Here is a 23,004-nt window from a genome sequence, read left to right on the forward strand (position 1 = left end):
CACGGTTGCCAAGAGACACGGACAATCATGATACTAAAACCAATGCAAATTATAATGCAATGAGGATTTTTAAACTGGACACCTGCCTAATAATCTAGCCCTGGTATTCCACATGCCATTGGTTAATTCCTCAAAAAAAAAAGATGGAGCCTTCAGGGAGGAATTGCGCAAGTGCTATTTCCTCAGTAGTTATCCCTGGTGCACAGGGCTGATGGAAAAATGTAAAATGAAGCATTAAATATAACATTAGTGCAGATTATAATGCAATATTTTCCCAAGCAACAACGAATCTAGGTAACAGCGTTAAACTTGGAAATGAATCAAAATGGCCGATTGATTGGAATCCAGGGGGACTCTGATAAAAAGAAATTGAGTTTCCACTTGAATGAACATGTGTTGGAAGTGGAGAAAGTGACTAGTCTGCATATTGGAGGAGTTGGAAGAGATAATGGATAATAGGCAGAGATTATACACTCCTATACACACATACATATATCCATATTATTATTATTATTATTATTATTATTATTATTCATAATTATTATTTTTGTATTTAAGCAAACATGTTTGTTTTTATTTTCTAAAGAAAAGTGTTCTCGGAAATCACTTTATGACCAAATGTGAACATGAATAATTCAATGTATTTAAACCCCCAGATAAATACCAATAAGTACATTTAAAATATATAGAACCAGGAGTAAAAATAAAACTATGCAACAAATTTACATTAATAACAGTTTAGAAACATTTAATGACACATGGTTACTGTTTACACGGTTATAACAAATGCAATCTGGGCACCTGGGAATGTATACCAGCCAGAAGTCGGGTGAACGCGGCGACCATTCAATGCTGCCACGTAACACGATCCAACGCTATGGGAGGGTATTGTCAAGGTATTCCCGTACAGCAAAACAACATGGGAGGAGTCCCATCTTGCCGAAAAAACAGTTCGGTGAAGTCAGCCCTAGTCACGAGTTGGGGCACCACCACATTGCACAATATGTTTAATTCATTGTTACCATCCACAATTGTATAAAAAAAAACAAGAAAAAACACCCAGGACACCACTGCTGGATAGTCCACCACACACAGTAACAACTAGCTGTATCTGTTGAGTTGTGATAGTCACGTGAGGATCTGCCCAGTACACACAATTATGCCTGTTCACTTGGCCTGACATCTTGACAGGGTTCATCTGACCAGATGAAGAAGACCTGGTTGGTGAAAAATTTGGTTACCCCTTATCTCACAAAACTGCAATTGACGGCCTGGATCATCCTCCAAAAAGGCCGTATATAGTAACAGTTTAGGTCGGTATGGCTTCAATTAAAATTTTTGCCTTTACCATTGCAAGGGCGTTCTCAGTATAGATAGCTCTTGGCACACGCGTCGTGCAGACTTTTTCGGACTGCTGTTTATGAATGTCAGGGCGACTCTCATCTCTTTCTCTTCTGTTGTAGACATCCAAGGACGTTCAGATTTTGGTGCTTTACGCATGGAACCCGTTGAGTCAAATTTATCTCTGATATCATGAATTGTCAGACAAGTTGGTGGAACAGTGTCAAATGCCTCTTGCCACCCTGTGCGGCAATCTCAACATTTCCTTGATTCCTTGCCATCATTCCAATTCTGAAACAAAAATAGAAAGAATAATGAAAGATTATTACTGTATTACCTACTTTCGGGCCACCCTGTATATACCATATTAATGCACTATACTGTACATGTGATAGGGAACCCCCTTCCATACCAGTCATTGACAAATACTCAGTGAGAACTGCATTAGTTCTAGCAAAGGACAAGTACATGCCATTGTTAAAAATATGTTTGTACAGTAACATCACAGACCTGAGAACCCAACTGCACATTTTGATTTGGGGAATTTTGGTAGTTTCTATAGAAATAAACCAAGTGCCCATGTTCATCCAAGGTCCTGCTCTACCAGGTAAATGACCCTGCAATAGAGTAACAATGCGTAATCTGAGTGCTCAGTCTGGAACCTGATGTTAGAGGAGGCGTTTGGGACTCTCAGACAGTGGGGTTACCCCTGTACCCCTGTGGGCCAGTCCGACCCTGGTTTCTATTAATATATGCATCTCCAGATGCACCATGACGCTGAAAGAGAAGTTGTGGTGATGTCCCTCAAGGCCTCCAAAGCGGTTTTGTCTCCAGAAGTAGCATTCCAGGCTGGGCATTGGCTTCACTCATTGGTTCCGCTAATTATTTCTGCTTTGGTTATCAGAGTGTGTGTTAACGGCTTCACCACTAAACCATTTAATCTTTAGACAGTGAGGCCCACCCGGGATTTTCCCTGCACCCCTGTGGGTCAGTCCGGCCCTGTCTGGAGACCTGGGTCTCTTTTCCACTAATATTCTGCCGCTCTCATACAGGGGTGTATCTAGGGGTCCGAGCGCCCCTGGCAAAGAAAGGGGCAGGCGCCCCCACCCCACCCCCTACACACATTTGAATTAGGGTGTGAGTACTGGAAATGGGGCATGGTCTTGTGGGGGAAGGGCATGTACACAATAGTACTTCCAATTCAAATTATGCCGCACAGTGGTGTCTCTTATTCACATTACACCGCACAGTAGTGTCTCGTATTCACGTTACACCTTCCCTCCCCCCTAACCCACCTTTCCCACAGCCTGACCCTAACCCCCCCCCCCCCTGCCTCTTCAGTGGTGCCTAACCCTAACCCACCCTTCCTTATCTCCCTCCCTGCAGCCTAACCCTAACCCTCCCACACGGCTTGCCAGTGGAGACTTTGGCACCAACTTGATCCGGATTTTGGCTTTCTGCATCGCTATCTATGTTGGGATGCCAGCATCAGCATTCCAAGCAGTTTCGGGATGCTGGCATCAGCTTTCCTACCGCCAGGATGCCAAATGCCTTAATGTCTCATATGTCACCCTTGCCTGAACTTTCTCCTTCCCTTACTTACCCCCTTGCACCTGTCATGCCCCCTGTTCCTCTTTAGCCCTGTAGTTTTCAGTCCCTCATTCCATCTCTCAGTCTCACCTCCCCCGCACCTCTCACTCCCTCTCTCTATCACCCATGTACCTCACTCCCACCTTCCATCTCCCACATCACACCTGTACCTCACTCCCACCTTCCATCTCCCACACCTCTTCTTCACTCCCACCCTCTATCTCCCCTGTACCTCACTCCCACCTTCCATCTCCCACACCTCTTCTTCACTCCCACCCTCTATCTCCCCTGTACCTCACTCCCACCTTCCATCTCCCACATCACACCTGTACCTCACTCCCACCTTCCATCTCCCACACCTCTTCTTCACTCCCACCCTCTATCTCCCCTGCACCTCACTCCCACCTTCCATCTCCCACACCTCTTCTTCACTCCCACCCTCTATCTCCCCTGTACCTCACTCCCACCTTCCATCTCCCACACCTCTTCTTCACTACCACCCTCTATCTCCCCTGCACCTCACTCCCACCTTCCATCTCCCACACCTCTTCTTCACTCCCACCCTCTATCTCCCCTGCACCTCACTCCCACCTTCCATCTCCCACACCTCTTCTTCACTCCCACCCTCTATCTCCCCTGTACCTCACTCCCACCTTCCATCTCCCACACCTCTTCTTCACTCCCACCCTCTATCTCCCCTGCACCTCACTCCCACCTTCCATCTCCCACACCTCTTCTTCACTCCCACCCTCTATCTCCCCTGCACCTCACTCCCACCTTCCATCTCCCACACCTCTTCTTCACTCCCACCCTCTATCTCCCCTGCACCTCGCTCCCACCTTCCATCTCCCCTGCACCTCGCCCCCACCTTCCATCTCCCACACCTGTACCTCGCTCCCACCCTCTATTTCCCCTACACCTCACTCCCACCTTCCATGTCTCACACTTGTACCTTGCTCCCACCTTCTATCCCCCACACCTGCACTTCACTCCCACCTTCCATGTTTCACACCTGTACCTTGGTCCCAGCTTCCATCTCCCCTGCACCCCACTCCCACTTTCCATCTCTCACACCTGCATCTTGCTCCCTCAGGTATTACCCCCTAATACAGGGATCCCCCTTCCTCTCAGACACATTATCTCCCTTAGCACAGAATAGCCCCATCCCCTTGAGACAGATTTCCCCCTATCAGCCAGTACAGCACACACACAGAACCTTCTCCTGGTATGCGGTGTCCGCTCCATTGGCAGGTTAGGTATCACGGTGGACAGTGTCACAATGGGAGCCGGGAAGAGATGGTCCCCACATAGTGTGTATTATGTGTAATTAGTCAGCAAGTGCTGGCCAGGGCTGGTTCTATATTAAATATTTGTGCAGTGTCTGACTAGGCATGTGGGGGGTGCCCAACATCAGGGTGTGCCTGTGCACACATGCCACACATGCCTATGCCCCCTCGCCCATAGCAGAGCAATTAGCCCCCTGAGCCCCACCTCCCCATGTGTCTCTGCCTCATGTCCTGTTTCCTAATAGCAGTGTTATCAGCTGCCCCTACACCCCCATGTCTCCCCCCAATAACAGTATCATATTCCCCTGTGCCCCCAGTTTCCATAGTTCTCCCCCTCATAGCAGTGTCATTACCCCCCTTCCCCCACTCCCCACAGGTCCCCCACTCCCACATGGAAGTGTTTTTACCCCCCTTCCCCCACTCCCTATAGGTCTCCCACATAGCAGTGTCATGACCCCCCTTCCCCCACTCCTCATATTGTCTCACCCCCCCATTACAGTGTTATTAGCCACCTTCCTCTCCCCATAAGTCCCCCGTTACCCCATCCATATCTTACCTTTGTGCAGTGATGCTGCAGTGCTGGGGCGGGGTTCTGGCTCTGCAAGCTCAATGTCTGGCTTCCTCTGCAGCTGCCGTCTGTGCTCAGCCACAGGGCAGGCAGAAAGAGAAAGTAAAGTCACTTCCTACCTGTGTGAGCAGAGATCCGGCTCTGTGTGCTGCTGCTGCCTCCGTCCTAAAGGGCCCCATACACTAGAATTATAATGGCCTATTTCACCCCCAATTCGGGCATTCGGGCCGATATATTGGGTGAAATCGGGCATTTTCATTGTGCTTTACACTCGACCCGATCCGATGCACGTTCCCGTGAGCATCGGATCGGATCACCCTAGATCCGACATATCACGAGTGCTGCACTCGTGATATGTCGGATCCCGCAGGAATGGCTGAGAAAGTAAAAGATACATTGTATGCAAAAGGACCACATACAATGTATCTTTTACTATCCTGCTGCCCAGGAGGCTGCCGAGAGGTTGAATGGAAATCCTACACGAAATGACCGATAAGTGTATGGGGCCCTTAACTCTCCTCTCTCCTCCTGGCTGGCTGCGATAACAGAGCTGGCCCTAGCCTTGGGAACGGATGCCCCTAGACATTTGCCTATAATGCCTATTGGCTAGGACCAGCTCTGGGTGAGAGTGTGTTACTGCCAGTGTCCGTCCGAACTGCACTGCACTAGTGATCAGACTAGAGTCCTGCAGCACTGCACTTGTAATCAGATTCAAAATAAACTCCAGCTCCCAGCAGCCCTTGCTGCTGGGAATTATAAGACTCAAAATAAACTACAGCTCCCAGCAGCCCTTGCTGCTGGGAATTATAAGACTCAAAATAAACTACAGCTCCCAGCAGCCCTTGCTGCTGGGAATTATAAGACTCAAAATAAACTACAGGTTCCAGCAGCCCTTGCTGCTGGGAGCTCCCAGCAACAAGGGCTGCTGGAAGCTGTAGTTTATTTTGAGTCTGATTACAAATGCGGTGCTGCCGGACACTAGTCTGATCACTAGTGCAGTGCGGTGCTGACGGACACCGGCGCCGTGCCGGCAGTAACAGACTCTCACCAGGTACAATCTGGCAGTACTACTCTTCTACCCTTTGGCCGCGAGTGGCACCGCCAGGCAGCGCCCCCTCCTTGCCTGGCGCCCCTGGCGAGTGCCATCCTGGCCAATGGGTAGATACACCCCTGCTCTCATATACAGTAGGTACTATCTCATGTTATAAATGCTGCATTAGCTATGCATACCTCCCAACTCTCCCTTTTTATGAGATCAGTGATATTTCCCATATAATGTGGCTCTTCTCATGCTCATTGTCTTAGTCTAGTTTAGTCCACCTCTGTGCGGGATACAAGAGGTAGTTAAATGGACAGATGATCCTAAACACGTCGGTTTAGTAACAGGAAATGTGCATGTGGCGCAGACGGTTATGGCATAATAGTTAGACAGGGATAAAAGGTCGACACAGAAATGGTCGACACATGAAAAGGTTGACATTCATTTTTCATGTTTTTTCCCGTCACATTTTACCTTGCAGCACGCGGACCCCCAATTAGTGTACCGCATCGCCTCGCGAAGGTGTCTCACCCTGCTACCACTGCGCTCAGCACAGGTTACTATTACGTGGATGGTAAAGTATGAAAAAGTTGTCAACCTTATGACCATGTCGATCATATGATGTCGACCATTTGGTGTCAGCCTATTGACTGTCAACCATTTAACTGTCGACCTATCATCCGGATATTGGAGCTGACGCAGTCATACAGTTCAGTATACCACTAACAAAAGCGAGATTTATAGCGCTAAACCTAAAATGTACCTCCCCATTTCTGCATATTAGGCGGGATGTTATCGCGTCCGAGTTTGCCGAAGGTGTGGCTTGCCGGTTGAACGCTGACTTTTTTTTAAAAGCGAAAGTCATTAATAACAAGACATGTTTTTGCTTTGTAACTGACTGTTCCTTTAAAAAAACGTACGGCATCCCGCACCGTCGTCAAACTCGGACGCCGTTGCATCCCACCTATTGTATCATAACCCCCATTATATGACCCTTATCCAGTTGTGCATATATTTTTACCACTTGTATCACTGAGCAATGTAATACAAAGTGCATCAAACTGACCAATATACAACAATACAGAGAGCATCCTGGTGACCTCTATACAATACAGAATGCATAACAGTAACCACTGTACAATACAGATCTCAGTAACCCCCACACAATGCAGAGTGTATCCTGGTGACCTACATACAATACAGAGAGCATCCTGGTCACCTCTCTACAATACAGAATGCATAACAGTAACCACTGTACAATACAGATCTCAGTAACCACCACACAATGCAGAGTGTATCCTGGTGACCTACATACAATACAGAGAGCATCCTGGTGACCTCTATACAATACAGAATGCATAACAGTAACCACTGTACAATACAGATCTCAGTAACCACCACACAATGCAGAGAGCATCCTTCTGACCTCTATACAATACAGAGCGCATCCTGGTGACCTCTATACAATACAGAATGCATAACAGTAACCACTGTACAATACAGATCTCAGTAACCACCACACAATGCAGAGTGTATCCTGGTGACCTACATACAATACAGAGAGCATCCTGGTCACCTCTATACAATACAGAATGGATAACAGTAACCACTGTACAATACAGATCTCAGTAGCCACCACACAATGCAGAGTGTATCCTGGTGACCTACATACAATACAGAGAGCATCCTGGTGACCTCTATACAATCCAGAATGCATAACAGTAACCACTGTACAATACAGATCTCAGTAACCACCACACAATGCAGAGTGTTTCCTGGTGACCTACATACAATACAGAGAGCATCCTGGTCACCTCTCTACAATACAGAATGCATAACAGTAACCACTGTACAATACAGATCTCAGTAACCACCACACAATGCAGAGTGTATCCTGGTGACCTACATACAATACAGAGAGCATCCTGGTCACCTCTCTACAATACAGAATGCATAACAGTAACCACTGTACAATACAGATCTCAGTAACCACCACACAATGCAGAGTGTATCCTGATGACCTACATACAATACAGAGAGCATCCTGGTCACCTCTATACAATCCAGAATGCATAACAGTAACCACTGTACAATACAGATCTCAGTAACCACCACACAATGCAGAGTGTATCCTGGTGACCTACATACAATACAAAGAGCATCCTGGTCACCTCTATACAATACAGAATGCATAACAGTAACCACTGTACAATACAGATCTCAGTAACCACCACACAATACAGAGTGTATCCCGGTGACCTACATACAATACAAAGATCATCCTGGTCACCTCTATGCAATGCAGAATGCATAACAGTAACCACTGTACAATACAGATCTCAGTAACCACCACACAATGCAGAGTGTATCCTGGTGACCTACATACTATACAGAGAGCATCCTGGTGACCTCTATACAATACAGAATGCATAATAGTAACCACTGTACAATACAGATCTCAGTAACCACCACACAATGCAGAGTGTATCCTGGTGACCTACATACAATACAGAGAGCATCCTGGTCACCTCTCTACAATACAGAATGCATAACAGTAACCACTGTACAATACAGATCTCAGTAACCACCACACAATGCAGAGTGTATCCTGGTGACCAACATACAATACAGAGAGCATCCTGGTGACCTCTATACAATACAGAATGCATAACAGTAACCACTGTACAATACAGATCTCAGTAACCACCACACAATGCAGAGTGTATCCTGGTGACCTACATACAATACAGAGAGCATCCTGGTCACCTCTATACAATACAGAATGCATAACAGTAACCACTGTACAATACAGATCTCAGTAACCACCACACAATGCAGAGTGTATCCTGATGACCTACATACAATACAGAGAGCATCCTGGTCACCTCTATACAATACAGAATGCATAACAGTAACCACTGTACAATACAGATCTCAGTAACCACCACACAATGCAGAGTGTATCCCGGTGACCTACATACAATACAAAGAGCATCCTGGTCACCTCTATACAATACAGAATGCATAACAGTAACCACTGTACAATACAGATCTCAGTAACCACCACACAATACAGAGTGTATCCTGGTGACCTACATACAATACATAGAGTATTCTAGTGACCACCAAACAATATGAGAGCTTCCTTGTTGCAGCCGTACGTTACAGAGAGCATACTAGTGACTACCATACAATATACAGGGTAGAGTAGAGAGGCTGCTGTACAATACAAGTTTTTTCTAATGGCTTCTATACAATACCAGAGCTTTCTAGTGGTTACCATTCAATACAGAGAGCATCCAAGTGACTGCCATACAATATATAAAGCATCCCAGTTATCACCACAGATCACTTCATTATTAATTGGCCTCCTCAAAAAAATCTCTAAATACTACAGCATCATCATAAGAACAAAATTCAACATTATTGAAATATTCGCAATACTGACCCCCCTCCCCCGATCTGCATTATTAATTTACCCACACATCACTTACTAATTATATTGATATTGTATTCATTAACCCCGTAATCATTATTTGCACTTGTCACTGATCCCCGGCACATAATATAGTTACAGTATCTCACACACATCTCTTTTCCATTTTGTATCTGTTAGCAATTGTGGGAACATGCCCTTACATATACTCTTCACTATGAATGCCTACTCTGGTTGCAGATCGGAACAGCCATTCAGGTACTAGTGCAGTTTAGAAGTTGATGCTAAATTCTGATTGCTAGCCTCTAATATTATTACTATTATGTTGCAATGTAACTGCGGTTATTAATTCCTTCCATACCTTTTTACGTTAAGACTTCCCGGGTTATTGGTTCCTCTTGAACATTTTTATATTAAGGCTTCCCAGTTACTGGCTACTTCCAGCCATTTTTACGTTATGACTTCCCGGTTATTGGTTCCTTCCAGCTAGTGTTACTTTAAGTTTTCCCGGTTATTGGTTCCTTCTGGCCATGATTAAATTAAGACTTCACGGTTACTGGTTCCTTACAGATAATTTTACGTCAAGACTTCCCGGTTATCGGTTCATTCCAGCCATTGTTACGGTAAGACTTCCCAGTTATTGGTTCCTTCCAGCCATTGTTACGTTAAGACTTCCCGGTTATTGGTTCCTTCCAGCCATGTTTATGTTAAGACTTCCCGGTTATCAGTTCGTTACAGCCATGTTTACGTTAAGACTTCCCGGTTATCGGTTCCTTAAAGCCATTGTTACATTATGACTTCCCGGCTTATTTGCTCCTTCCATCAATTTTTACGTTAAGGATTCCTGTCATTGGCTCCTTCCAGCCATTGTTACATTAAGACTTCCCGGGTTATTGGTTCCTTCCAGCTATTGTTACATTAAGACTTCCCGGGTTATTGGTTCCTTCCAGCTATTGTTACATTAAGACTTCCCGAGTTATTGGTTCCTTCCAGCCATTGTTCCATTAAGACGTCCCGAGTTATTGGTTCCTTCCAGCCATTGTTACATTAAGACTTCCTGGGTTATTGGTTCCTTCCAGCCATTGTTACATTAAGACATCCTGAGTTATTGGTTCCTTCCAGCCATTGTTACATTAAGACGTCCCGAGTTATTGGTTCCTTCCAGCCATTGTTACATTACGACGTCCTGAGTTATTGGTTCCTTCCAGCCGTTGTTACATTAAGACTTCCCGAGTTATTGGTTCCTTCCAGCCATTGTTACATTAAGACTTCCCGAGTTATTGGTTCCTTCCAGCCATTGTTACATTAAGACTTCACGGGTTATTGGTTCTTTCCAGCCATTGTTACATTAAGACGTCCCGAGTTATTGGTTCCTTCCAGCCATTGTTACATTAAGACGTCCCGAGTTATTGGTTCCTTCCAGCCATTGTAACATTAAGACTTCCTGAGTTATTGGTTCCTTCCAGCTATTGTTGCATTAAGACGTCCCGAGTTATTGGTTCCTTCCAGCCATTGTTACATTAAGACTTCCCGGGTTATTGGTTCCTTCCAGCCATTGTTACATTAAGACTTCCTGGGTTATTGGTTCCTTCCAGCCATTGTTACATTAAGACGTCCCGAGTTATTGGTTCCTTCCAGCCATTGTTACATTAAGACGTCCCGAGTTATTGTTCAAAAGGAGAACATTTCTGTACACTCAATCAATTGGCGCAAGGGGAATGCTGCCCGATAGAAACTATTGACTCAACTGGATATCACCCCTTAATCCAAAATAAATTGTACACATCTAAAACAGGAATAGAGTCAATAGCTTCTTTTGGCGCATGGGAAAAGCCTCAGAGATAACAAAGTAATTGTACTTTCCTAATTACAATAGTATGGTGTTGTTATTCAGCGTACCCCCACTCACGCTGATATAGAGTAGGTTACACACATCAAGGTATCTTTTATTCTCCCATATCACACTCAAGGTATAAAGGTAATCCTGGGTATCGTACCCCAACTCACACAGCAATGAATGTCAGGGCTCCTATCAAGGTTTCTTTAGATCGTTCTTCTCAGAATGGTTCATGGAAGTGTATCCTCAATGTGTAATAGCCTCATAAGCATGAAATCAAAAGAAATATCCAATGTGTAGTAAAAGACATATATGATTTATAATGATAAATCACTCCCGTGCCTAAATCGCACCCTTGCTCATTCCACCGAATAAAATATCCTTATGGTTCCATGTGCAATATCAACATGTGAGCCCTTCACCGAAGTATGTATAAGGTGTGCATACCCCTGACTCACAGAATGAATATGGGGAAGACTCATATAACGGTATCTTTATGTGAAGAAATGTGCCTAGCGGGCGTACCCCAACTCACACATGGGTATGAAAGCTGAATCTCATCAAGGTATCTTTATCCAGTCCTTTCTCCCAACTAGTATCGAGTCACAAAAACCTCTATAGCACTTTAAAGGGGGAACACTTGACCTCCAAATTCCAAATAAAAGAGGGGGTGTTCAAAAAGGGTCTTTTCTTCCTCCAAAGTCAAGCAAATCCCAAACATGAAAACGAAATGTTCCACAAAATTTTATTTAAAACGAGCCAATAAAACAATTCATCTAAGAAGCATGCAGATAGTTATAAGTAATTCCGTTGGAAGAATGGCTACTCACACAATGATCAGTCGATGCGTTTCGGTCTCTTGGACCTTTTTCAAGACATGACCTTCTGTGTGAGAAGCCAGCTATTTATGATGCCTGTAGTCAATCCTATCCTACCAGGAAATCAAAATACAGGAAGTGACTTCATCTAGTAGTTTATACTTAAATATGAGTTTAAAAACTGTTTAATTCATTAGTCTCCACTCCCAAATACACCTAGCAGGATCTATTTATATTTCTATAATATTATCTCATTTAATAAAAGCGATTCTAAATCCCCTATCACTCATTTTCGCTCCTTTGTAATGACGCAAAGGATTCTGGATGATGTAGTTCTATATACTGTATAAATGATCCCTCTTTATCCATTCAATACTTCCCATAATTTAAACAAATCTAAAGGTTCTCCAGAATGTATATATAAGACAACCTTATATTAGACTAGTTAGATAAAACAATGATCTTGTTAATTAAGTCCCATAGTGTTCCGGAACCGGAAGTATGCAATCGCGGACCTGCGTTGTAAAGCATACTGGGAAATGTGGTTCCTTTCCCGTGGTCCGCACACGTGTCCTCATCGTCCTAATGAGAAGCGGTGATTCGTCACCTCCATAGTTCAAAGTGCTGGGCAATTGGACATTCTTCTGAAATGTGCGCATGCGACCTCCCAATGTATACTGGGAAGTGTAGTTCCCTCTTCGTAGTTCGCGCATGCGCACTCGTCATCTTATCAGGGGAACACGAAAATTGATCATCTCATCCTCCGTTGTTGCCAAATATCGGGAAATTTAGTTTTTCCTCTATAATACACACTTGTGCGCTTCCATAATCTCCATAAATGTACAGTTCTCCTTAGGCACAAAATACCTAAATTCCAAAGTTCCAATAGCGCATGCGTCCCTCTGTATTTTTTTTCCTTTTTCAGAAGGGATCGACAGTTGGATCATGGGAAGTGTAGTTTCCACCGACGCCCATTTTTGTAGTCAGATTCATCTGTACAGAATATAATTTTAGGTATACTGGTCGGAGATCTTGATGGTTTTCTAGATCAACTTCCATGATTCATATGGCCGGTCATATTTCATTAAGGAGATCATACGGAGAAATAGAAAAAAACAAAAGATATGAATATAATAAGTAATCTTCATAGAAATTAGAGATGAGCGGGTTCGGTTTCTCTGAATCCGAACCCGCCAGAACTTCATGTTTTTTTTCACGGGTCCGAGCGACTCGGATCTTCCCGCCTTGCTCGGTTAACCCGAGCGCGCCCGAACGTCATCATGACGCTGTCGGATTCTCGCGAGGCTCGGATTCTATCGCGAGACTCGGATTCTATATAAGGAGCCCGCGTCGCCGCCATTTTCACACGTGCATTGAGATTGATAGGGAGAGGACGTGGCTGGCGTCCTCTCCATTTAGAATTAGAATAGATTAGAGAGACACTTGATTTACTAATTTTGGGGAGCATTAGGAGTACTCAGTAGTGTACAGTGCAGAGTTTTGCTGATAGTGACCAGTGACCACCACTTTTATTTATAATCCGTTCTCTGCCTGAAAAAAGCGATACACAGCACACAGTGACTCAGTCACATACCATATCTGTGTGCACTGCTCAGGCTCAGGCCAGTGTGCTGCATCATCTATTATCTATATATAATATTATATATATCTGTCTGACTGCTCAGCTCACACAGCTTATAATTGTGGGGGAGACTGGGGAGCACTACTGCAGTGCCAGTTATAGGTTATAGCAGGAGCCAGGAGTACATAATATATTATATAGTGAGTGACCACCAGACACACAGTGCAGTTTATTTAATATATCCGTTCTCTGCCTGAAAAAAGCGATACACACAGTGACTCAGTCAGTCACATACCATATCTGTGTGCACTGCTCAGGCTCAGGCCAGTGTGCTGCATCATCTATATATATATTATATATCTGTCTGACTGCTCAGCTCACACAGCTTATAATTGTGGGGGAGACTGGGGAGCACTACTGCAGTGCCAGTTATAGGTTATAGCAGGAGCCAGGAGTACATAATATTATATTAAAATTAAACAGTGCACACTTTTGCTGCAGGAGTGCCACTGCCAGTGTGACTAGTGACCAGTGACCTGACCACCAGTATATAATATTAGTAGTATACTATCTCTTTATCAACCAGTCTATATTAGCAGCAGACACAGTACAGTGCGGTAGTTCACGGCTGTGGCTACCTCTGTGTCGGCACTCGGCAGCCCGTCCATAATTGTATATACCACCTAACCGTGGTTTTTTTTTCTTTCTTTATACATACATACTAGTTACGAGTATACTATCTCTTTATCAACCAGTCTATATATTAGCAGCAGACACAGTACAGTGCGGTAGTTCACGGCTGTGGCTACCTCTGTGTCGGCACTCGGCAGCCCGTCCATAATTGTATATACCACCTAACCGTGGGTTTTTTTTCTTTCTTTATACATACATACTAGTTACGAGTATACTATCTCTTTATCAACCAGTCTATATATTAGCAGCAGACACAGTACAGTGCGGTAGTTCACGGCTGTGGCTACCTCTGTGTCGGCACTCGGCAGCCCGTCCATAATTGTATATACCACCTAACCGTGGTTTTTTTTTCTTTCTTTATACATACATACTAGTTACGAGTATACTATCTCTTTATCAACCAGTCTATATATTAGCAGCAGACACAGTACAGTGCGGTAGTTCACGGCTGTGGCTACCTCTGTGTCGGCACTCGGCAGCCCGTCCATAATTGTATATACCACCTAACCGTGGTTTTTTTTTCTTTCTTTATACATACATACTAGTTACGAGTATACTATCTCTTTATCAACCAGTCTATATATTAGCAGCAGACACAGTACAGTGCGGTAGTTCACGGCTGTGGCTACCTCTGTGTCGGCACTCGGCAGCCCGTCCATAATTGTATATACCACCTAACCGTGGTTTTTTTTTTCTTTCTTTATACATACATACTAGTTACGAGTATACTATCTCTTTATCAACCAGTCTATATATTAGCAGCAGACACAGTACAGTGCGGTAGTTCACGGCTGTGGCTACCTCTGTGTCGGCACTCGGCAGCCCGTCCATAATTGTATACTAGTATCCAATCCATCCATCTCCATTGTTTACCTGAGGTGCCTTTTAGTTGTGCCTATTAAAATATGGAGAACAAAAATGTTGAGGTTCCAAAATTAGGGAAAGATCAAGATCCACTTCCACCTCGTGCTGAAGCTGCTGCCACTAGTCATGGCCGAGACGATGAAATGCCAGCAACGTCGTCTGCCAAGGCCGATGCCCAATGTCATAGTACAGAGCATGTCAAATCCAAAACACCAAATATCAGTAAAAAGCCTCTTTTTTTCTTTGCGTCATGTGCTGTTTGGGGAGGGTTTTTTGGAAGGGACATCCTGCGTGACACTGCAGTGCCACTCCTAGATGGGCCCGGTGTTTGTGTCGGCCACTAGGGTCGCTTATCTTACTCACACAGCGACCTCGGTGCAAATTTTAGGACTAAAAATAATATTGTGAGGTGTGAGGTATTCAGAATAGACTGAAAATGAGTGTAAATTATGGTTTTTGAGGTTAATAATACTTTGGGATCAAAATGACCCCCAAATTCTATGATTTAAGCTGTTTTTTAGTGTTTTTTGAAAAAAACACCCGAATCCAAAACACACCCGAATCCGACAAAAAAAATTCGGTGAGGTTTTGCCAAAACGCGGTCGAACCCAAAACACGGCCGCGGAACCGAACCCAAAACCAAAACACAAAACCCGAAAAATTTCAGGCGCTCATCTCTAATATTAGAAACCACTTTAATTCGAAATCCGAATTGAGACCATTAGGAATTAAAGTTTTACATTGATAAATTAGTCTAATTTCAGCTTTCGCTAATGCTGAAGATGGGTCTCTAATCTTAAATTAGATTTGATCAATTTGAGACCGTGAAAACTTGTTATTTCTGATGGAGAGCAATTATGATGTTCTTTAAAATGTGCAGATAGCGAGTGTGTGAGTAACCCCTTTCTCACATTTCTTAAATGTTCCCCTATACGAATCTTGAGAGGGCGTGACGTACGGCCAATATAGAAAAGGCCACAACTGCAACCAATGGCGTAAACCACATTTTTTGTATCACATGTGCTGAAGTCTTTGATTTTAATGGTTTGACCATTAATACAGATCTCATCAATCTTATTCGTCCCTTTTGTGTTCCTACATCCCATACAATTTAGACATCTACAGAATCCCTTTGATACTACTTTCGGGTAAGATGAGAATGCTGGTAGAGAACTTGCTACCAACACAGATTTGATGTTAGGAGCTTTTCGATATATGTGGACAGGTTTATCTGGTACTAGTGAGCCAATAGATGGATCTTTTTTTAGGAGGTTCCAATGTTTCTTAAAGATGTTCTCTATCTTTCTGTGGTGTATGCCATATTCGGTAATAAAAGCCCTTTCAAATCTGTTCTCTTGTGTAGGTTTTTTGATATTTTTCTTTAGTAATTCATGGCGTGGTACTGCATCCGTCTCAATTTTAGCCCTTTCTATGATGTGCTTAGAATAGCCACTGGCGGTAAATCTCTCCTCTAGTCCTTTAGCTTGAGTCTGAAATACTTTATCATTAGTACAGTTCCTTTTTAGTCGTTTAAATTGGCCCCCTGGGATTGATTGGAGCCAATTTTGATGATGGCAACTGTCTGATGGAATATAGCACTGGGAATCTGTAGGCTTTGTGAAGGTTTTAGTATTTAGTTTTCCTGCTTCTATGTAGACAGTAAGACTTCCCGAGTTATTGGTTCCTTCCAGCCATTGTTACATTAAGACTTCCCGAGTTATTGGTTCCTTCCAGCCATTGTTACATTAAGACTTCCTGGGTTATTGGTTCCTTCCAGCGATTGTTACATTAAGACTTCCTGGGTTATTGGTTCCTTCCAGCCGTTGTTACATTATGACGTCCCGAGTTATTGGTTCCTTCCAGCCATTGTTACATTAAGACGTCCCGAGTTATTGGTTCCTTTCAGCCATTGTTACATTAAGACGTCCCGAGTTATTGGTTCCTTCCAGCCATTGTTACATTAAGACTTCCCGAGTTATTGGTTCCTTCCAGCCATTGTTACATTAAGACTTCCTGAGTTATTGGTTCCTTCCAGCCATTGTTACATTAAGACTTCCCGAGTTATTGGTTCCTTCCAGCCATTGTTACATTAAGACTTCCTGGGTTATTGGTTCCTTCCAGCCATTGTTACATTAAGACTTCCTGGGTTATTGGTTCCTTCCAGCCATTGTTACATTAAGATGTCCCGCGTTATTGGTTCCTTCCAGCCATTGTTACATTAAGACGTCCCGCGTTATTGGTTCCTTCCAGCCATTGTTACATTAAGACTTCCTGGGTTATTGGTTCCTTCCAGCCATTTTTATAATAAGATTCTATTGTCAGAAAGCCACGGACTGCATGCAGATAGAATGGTAATGCATAGCACACGAGAGATATTGGTCCAGTGCATTAGCAGAAGTAATTTAATTGGATTTGTTAATGTACATATTATTATCTGTGGGAAAATTATTCAGTGTATTGAGTTTACTCATTGATCGACATCCAGGGTAAATATAAGTAGCTTCATGTCCATGTGCCAAGTATTAAACAAAATCATCTATTGCCAGACAATAGGGGGGAGATGGTGTCTGTTCATCCAGCACATATTGTTTAATGCATGCTAATGGAAGATATGTTTTGATTATATAACAAGGACACCCTTTATTGCAACACAAAATCTCCACGATGTTTAGCCACAAAGTGTTATTTCTGCGTTCTCATGTGACTGCATGACCTTCCTCGTATCCCGCTGTCCGACGTGCAATTTATAATGACTGCCATGGCCTGCCAGGCCCACCCCGTGATAAGTGCCCTTCAGACGCTGCTCCCTTCTGTCAGCCAGTAACCTTCCTGTACACACTGTGCAAAATTGAATGTAAATACATGTTTCCAGGATCGTGCTCCTGTATATCATCTGTTACCTCCCATGATGCAGCACCAGCCGGAATCTGCCATCTTGTTCTCGCATCTCCTGCTTAGAGTTTCTGACAGTATGAAAAGTTATATAATGCAGATTGCTCGGACCTCATGTACAGAATACAAGTGTCACCCCTCTTCCAGCTCTTCAGCCCTCTTCCCACCAGGATAATGGCCAATGCTAAAAGCTGTCATCGTCTGCCTGAGAATCTACCTACCAGGGTCGGACTGGCCCATAGGGGATCAGGGGAAACCATCGCAGGGCCCTACTGCCTGTGGGCCCTCCTCCTCCTCTAGGGATGAGATTCCAGACTCTATCCTAGTGCACTGGATTTATGCATTATAAATATGGTTCATTATACTTCACAATAATTTGGTTTATTATATATTTGCAAAGGGGCACAGTACTTGTAATGGTTGCTACGCCCCCACTGGAACCTGGCTATACCTTTAAGCATGGGCCCCTACAGCAAAATTTCCCCGGTGGGCCTTTCATGACCCAGTCCGACACTGCTACCTACTGTACAATAGCTCCTACATGCATTGCTGCTAGTATTCTGCACTGATGGAAAGAGAACAGCTAAGTTTAAAGCTTCAAACCAAATTCATTTATTTTTTGAAGAGTTCCCAAAATATATGCTAAAAACTATTAATTAAAGTACCCAGGCATTTAGTTTCTAAGGGGGTGATTCCGAGTTGTTCGCTCACTAGCAGATTTTAGCCGCATTGCACACGCTGGGCCGCCGCCCTCTGGGAGTGTATCTTCGCTTAGCAGAATTGCAAATAAATAATTCTTAGCAGTTTCTGAGTAGCTCCGGACCTACTCACGATTAGTGATCATTTCAGTCAGTTTCGTTCCTGGTTTGACGTCACAAACACGCCCTGCGTTCGGCCAGCCACTCCCCCGTTTCTCCAGCCACTCCCGCGTTTTTCTCTGGCACGCCTGCGTTTTTCCGCAAACGCCGTAAAAACGCTGAATTTCTGCCCAGAAACACCCACTTCCTGTCAATCACACTACGATCACTTCAACGATCGAAATTCTTCGTTCTGCCGTGAGTAAATCTACTAAGTTTTGAGCTAAAATTCTTAGCGCATGCGCACTGCGTACCATGCGCATGCGCATTTTCGCATTAATCGCTCCGTTGCGAAAATCGTCAATGAGCGAACAACTCGGAATGACCCCCTATGCCACGTAGAGTTGATCGTAGATGTGCTACATTTAGCACAGCTACGATCACTTACACTGACATGCGGGGAGGCGCCCAGCACAGGGCTAGTCCGCCCCGCATGTCAGTCCCTGCCCCGTCGCAGAAGTACAAAAGCATCGCACATCGGCGATGCTTTTGTACTTCAGGAGTAGCTCCCGGCCAGCGCAGCTCCTGCGCGCTAGCCGGGAGCTACTCGTCGCTGCCCAGGTCGCAGCGGCTGCGTGTGACGTCACGCAGCCACCGCGGCCCGCCCCCGGCACGGTCTAGCCACGCCTGCATTGGCCGTACCATGCCCCCTTAAACGGCGGCTTAATGCCGCTATCCCGCCCAGAGGCCGCAAAAACATTACAAATAATGTACGGGGCGTGAATCAGGATTTTTTTTTCCTGTGGTTGGCAACATCTGGGCGTGTGGGTTGCAAAACTGGGATATAAGATAGTCTTTTACTGCAAGCTCATGCCCCTTGCCCTGCCCCTTAAAGCACAGCCACGCCCCTTTTGGGGGGCACACGCCTAAGGTACGCGCAAATTATTTATTTTTTAATAGGTTCCCCCTGTAGCTCCTCCCACATTACCCACAGCTCCGCCCACCCCTGAACCTATTTTTCTACAAAAATAGCACTGGTGATGACTATATAATACATAGAGTATCAGTGACCATCATATAATACAAAGAGCATTAGTGACTACCTAATAATACAGAGAGCAGCAGTGACTACCACATAATACAGAAATAATCAGTGACCGCCATATACTGTCACACAGAGAGAATTATTGATCACCACACAATGGGGCCTAATTTAGACCTGTTTGCTGCTGTGCGTTTTCGCACAGCGGGCGATCAGGTCTGAACTGCGCATGCACCGGCGCCTCAGTGCGCATCCACATGCCAGAGATGTGATCGGCATCTCTGCCCAGCGATCGCCTCTGCCTAATTGACAGACATAGGCATTCACTGGGCGGGAGGGGGCATGCCGGCTGTGTTGGGCCATCACCCCCCACCCCCACAGTCTAGCCCTAAACATCAGCTCCCCACCCCCGCAGTCTAGCCCTAAACATCAGCTCCCCACCCCCGCAGCCTAGCCCTAACCATCACCTCCCCAACCACGCAGCCTAACTCTACCCATTCCCCACCCCCGCAGCCTAACTCTACCCATTCCCCACCTGATCCCCGCAGCCTAACCCTTCACCTCCCCACCCCCGCAGCCTAGCCCTAACCATCACCTCCCCACCCTCGCAGCCTAACTCTACCCATCACCTCCCCACCCCCGCATCCTAGCCCTAACCATCACCTCCTCACCCCCGCAGGCTAACCCTAACCATCACCTCCCCATACCCGCAACCTAACCCTAACCATCACCTCCCCAACCCAGCAGCCTAACTCTACCCATTCCCCACCTGATCCCCGCAGCCTAACCCTTCACCTCCCCACCCCCGCAGCCTAACCATAACCATCACCTCCCCACCCCTGCAGCCTAACTCTACCCATCACTTCCCTACCCCCGCATCCTAGCCCTAACCATCACCTCCCCACCCCCGCAGGCTAACCCTAACCATCACCTCCCCATCCCCGCAACCTAACCCTAACCATCACCTCCCCACCTCCACAGCCTAACACTAACATCACCCCCCACCCCCACAGCCTAACCCTAACCATCACCTCCCCACCCCCACAGCATAACCCTAACCATCACCTCCCCAACCCCGCAGCCTAACTCTACCCATTCCCCACCCCCGCAGCCTAATTCTACCCATTCCCCACCTGATCCCCGCAGCCTAACCCTTTCTCCTCCCCAACCCGGCAGCCTAACTCTACCCATTCCCCACCCCCGCAGCCTAACTCTACCCATTCCCTACCTGATCCCCGAAGCCTAGCCCTAACCATCACCTCCCCACCCCCGCAGGCTAACCCTAACCAACACCTCCCCATCCCCGCAACCTAACCCTAACCATCACCTCCCCAACCCCGCAGCCTAATTCTACCCATTCCCCACCTGATCCCCGCAGCCTAACCCTTCACCTCCCCAACCCGGCAGCCTAACTCTACCCATTCCCCACCCCCGCAGCCTAACTCTACCCATTCCCCACCTGATCCCCGCAGCCTAGCCCTAACCATCACTTCCCCACCCACGCAGGCTAAACCTAACCATCACCTCCCCAACCCCGCAACCTAACCCTAACAATCACCTCCCCACCTCCGCAGCCTAACACTAACCATCACCCCCCATCCCCGCAACATAACCGTAACCATTACCTCCCCACCTCCGCAGCCTAACACTAACCATCACCCCCCACCCCCACAGCCTAACCCTAACCATCACCGCCCCACCCCCACAGCCAAACCCTAACTATCACCCCCCTACCCCAGCAGCCTAACCCTAACCATCACCTCCCCACCCCCGCAGTCTAGCTCTAACCATCACCCCCCACCCCCGCAGCCTAACCCTAACCATTACACCCAACCCCCGCAGCCTAGCCCTAACCATCACCTCCCCACCCCTGCAACCTAACCCTAACCATTCCCCACCTGACCCCCGCAGCCTAACCATCTCCTCCCACCTCCGCAGCCTAACCCTAACCATCACCCCCCACACCCGCAGCCTAACTCTAACCATCACCTCCCCACCCCCGCAGCCTAACTCTACCCATTCCCCACCTGACCCCCGCAGCCTAACCCTAACCATCACCTCCCACCCCCGCAGCCTAGCCCTAACCATCACCCCCACCTACGCAGCCTAGCCCTAACCATCACCTCCCCACCCCTGCAACCTAACCATAACCATTCCCCACCTGACCCCCGCAGCCTAACTCTAACCATCACCTCCCACCCCCGTAGCCTAGCCCTAACCATCACCTCCCCACCCCCGCAGGCTAACCCTAACCATAACCTCCCCACCCCCGCAGCCTAGCCCTGACCATCACCTCCCCACCCCCGCAGCCTAACACTAACCATCACCCCCCACCCCCACAGCCTAACCCTAACCATCACCTCCACACCCCCACAGCCTAACCCTAACCATCACCTCCCCACCCCCGCAGCCTAACCCTAACCATCACCTCCCCACCCACGCAGCCTAGCTCTAACCATCACCTCCAACCCCCGCAGCCTAACCCTAACCATTACACCCAACCCCCGCAGCCTAGCCCTAACCATCACCTCTCCACCCCTGCAACCAGAGCCGGCCCTAACCAATATGATGCCCTAGGCAAGATTTTGGCTGATGCCCCCTAGTACCGCCGCTAGTTCTGCAGGAGATGCCTGGCATGAGTCAGCTGGCAGCTCTGCTAACGTTGGGCGCCTTTTCTTTATGAAAATGCATCTTATTTGCATAACTATGTGGCTAGGATGTACAAGCAGCTTCTGCTGATTAAAATGATATTCAGCATGCCTATTTTCTGTGTGCGACTGCAGCTGTATCTGCATACGAAATGCTACATTACAGTGATTTCCAGGAATACACATAGCATTTCGTATGCAGATACAGCCACAGTCACACACAGAAAATAGGCATGCTGCATATCATTTTAATCAGCAGAATCTGCTGGTGCCCCTAAGCATACCAAATGCCCCAGGCATTTGCCTAGTTTGCCTATGCCTAAGGCCGGCTCTGCCTGCAACCTAACCCTAACCATTCCCCACCTGACCCCCGCAGCCTAACCCTAACCATCACCTCCCAGCCTCGCAGGCTAAACCCTAACCATCACCTCCCCACCCCCGGAGCCTAGCCCTAACCATCACCTCCCCACCCCCGCAGGCAAACCCTAACCATCACCTCCCCACCCCCGCAGCCTAACACTAACCATCACCCCCCACCCCCACAGCCTAACCCTAACCATCACCTCCCCAC

Source organism: Pseudophryne corroboree, chromosome 5, assembly GCF_028390025.1.
Source record: "Pseudophryne corroboree isolate aPseCor3 chromosome 5, aPseCor3.hap2, whole genome shotgun sequence".
Lineage (NCBI taxonomy): Eukaryota > Metazoa > Chordata > Amphibia > Anura > Myobatrachidae > Pseudophryne > Pseudophryne corroboree.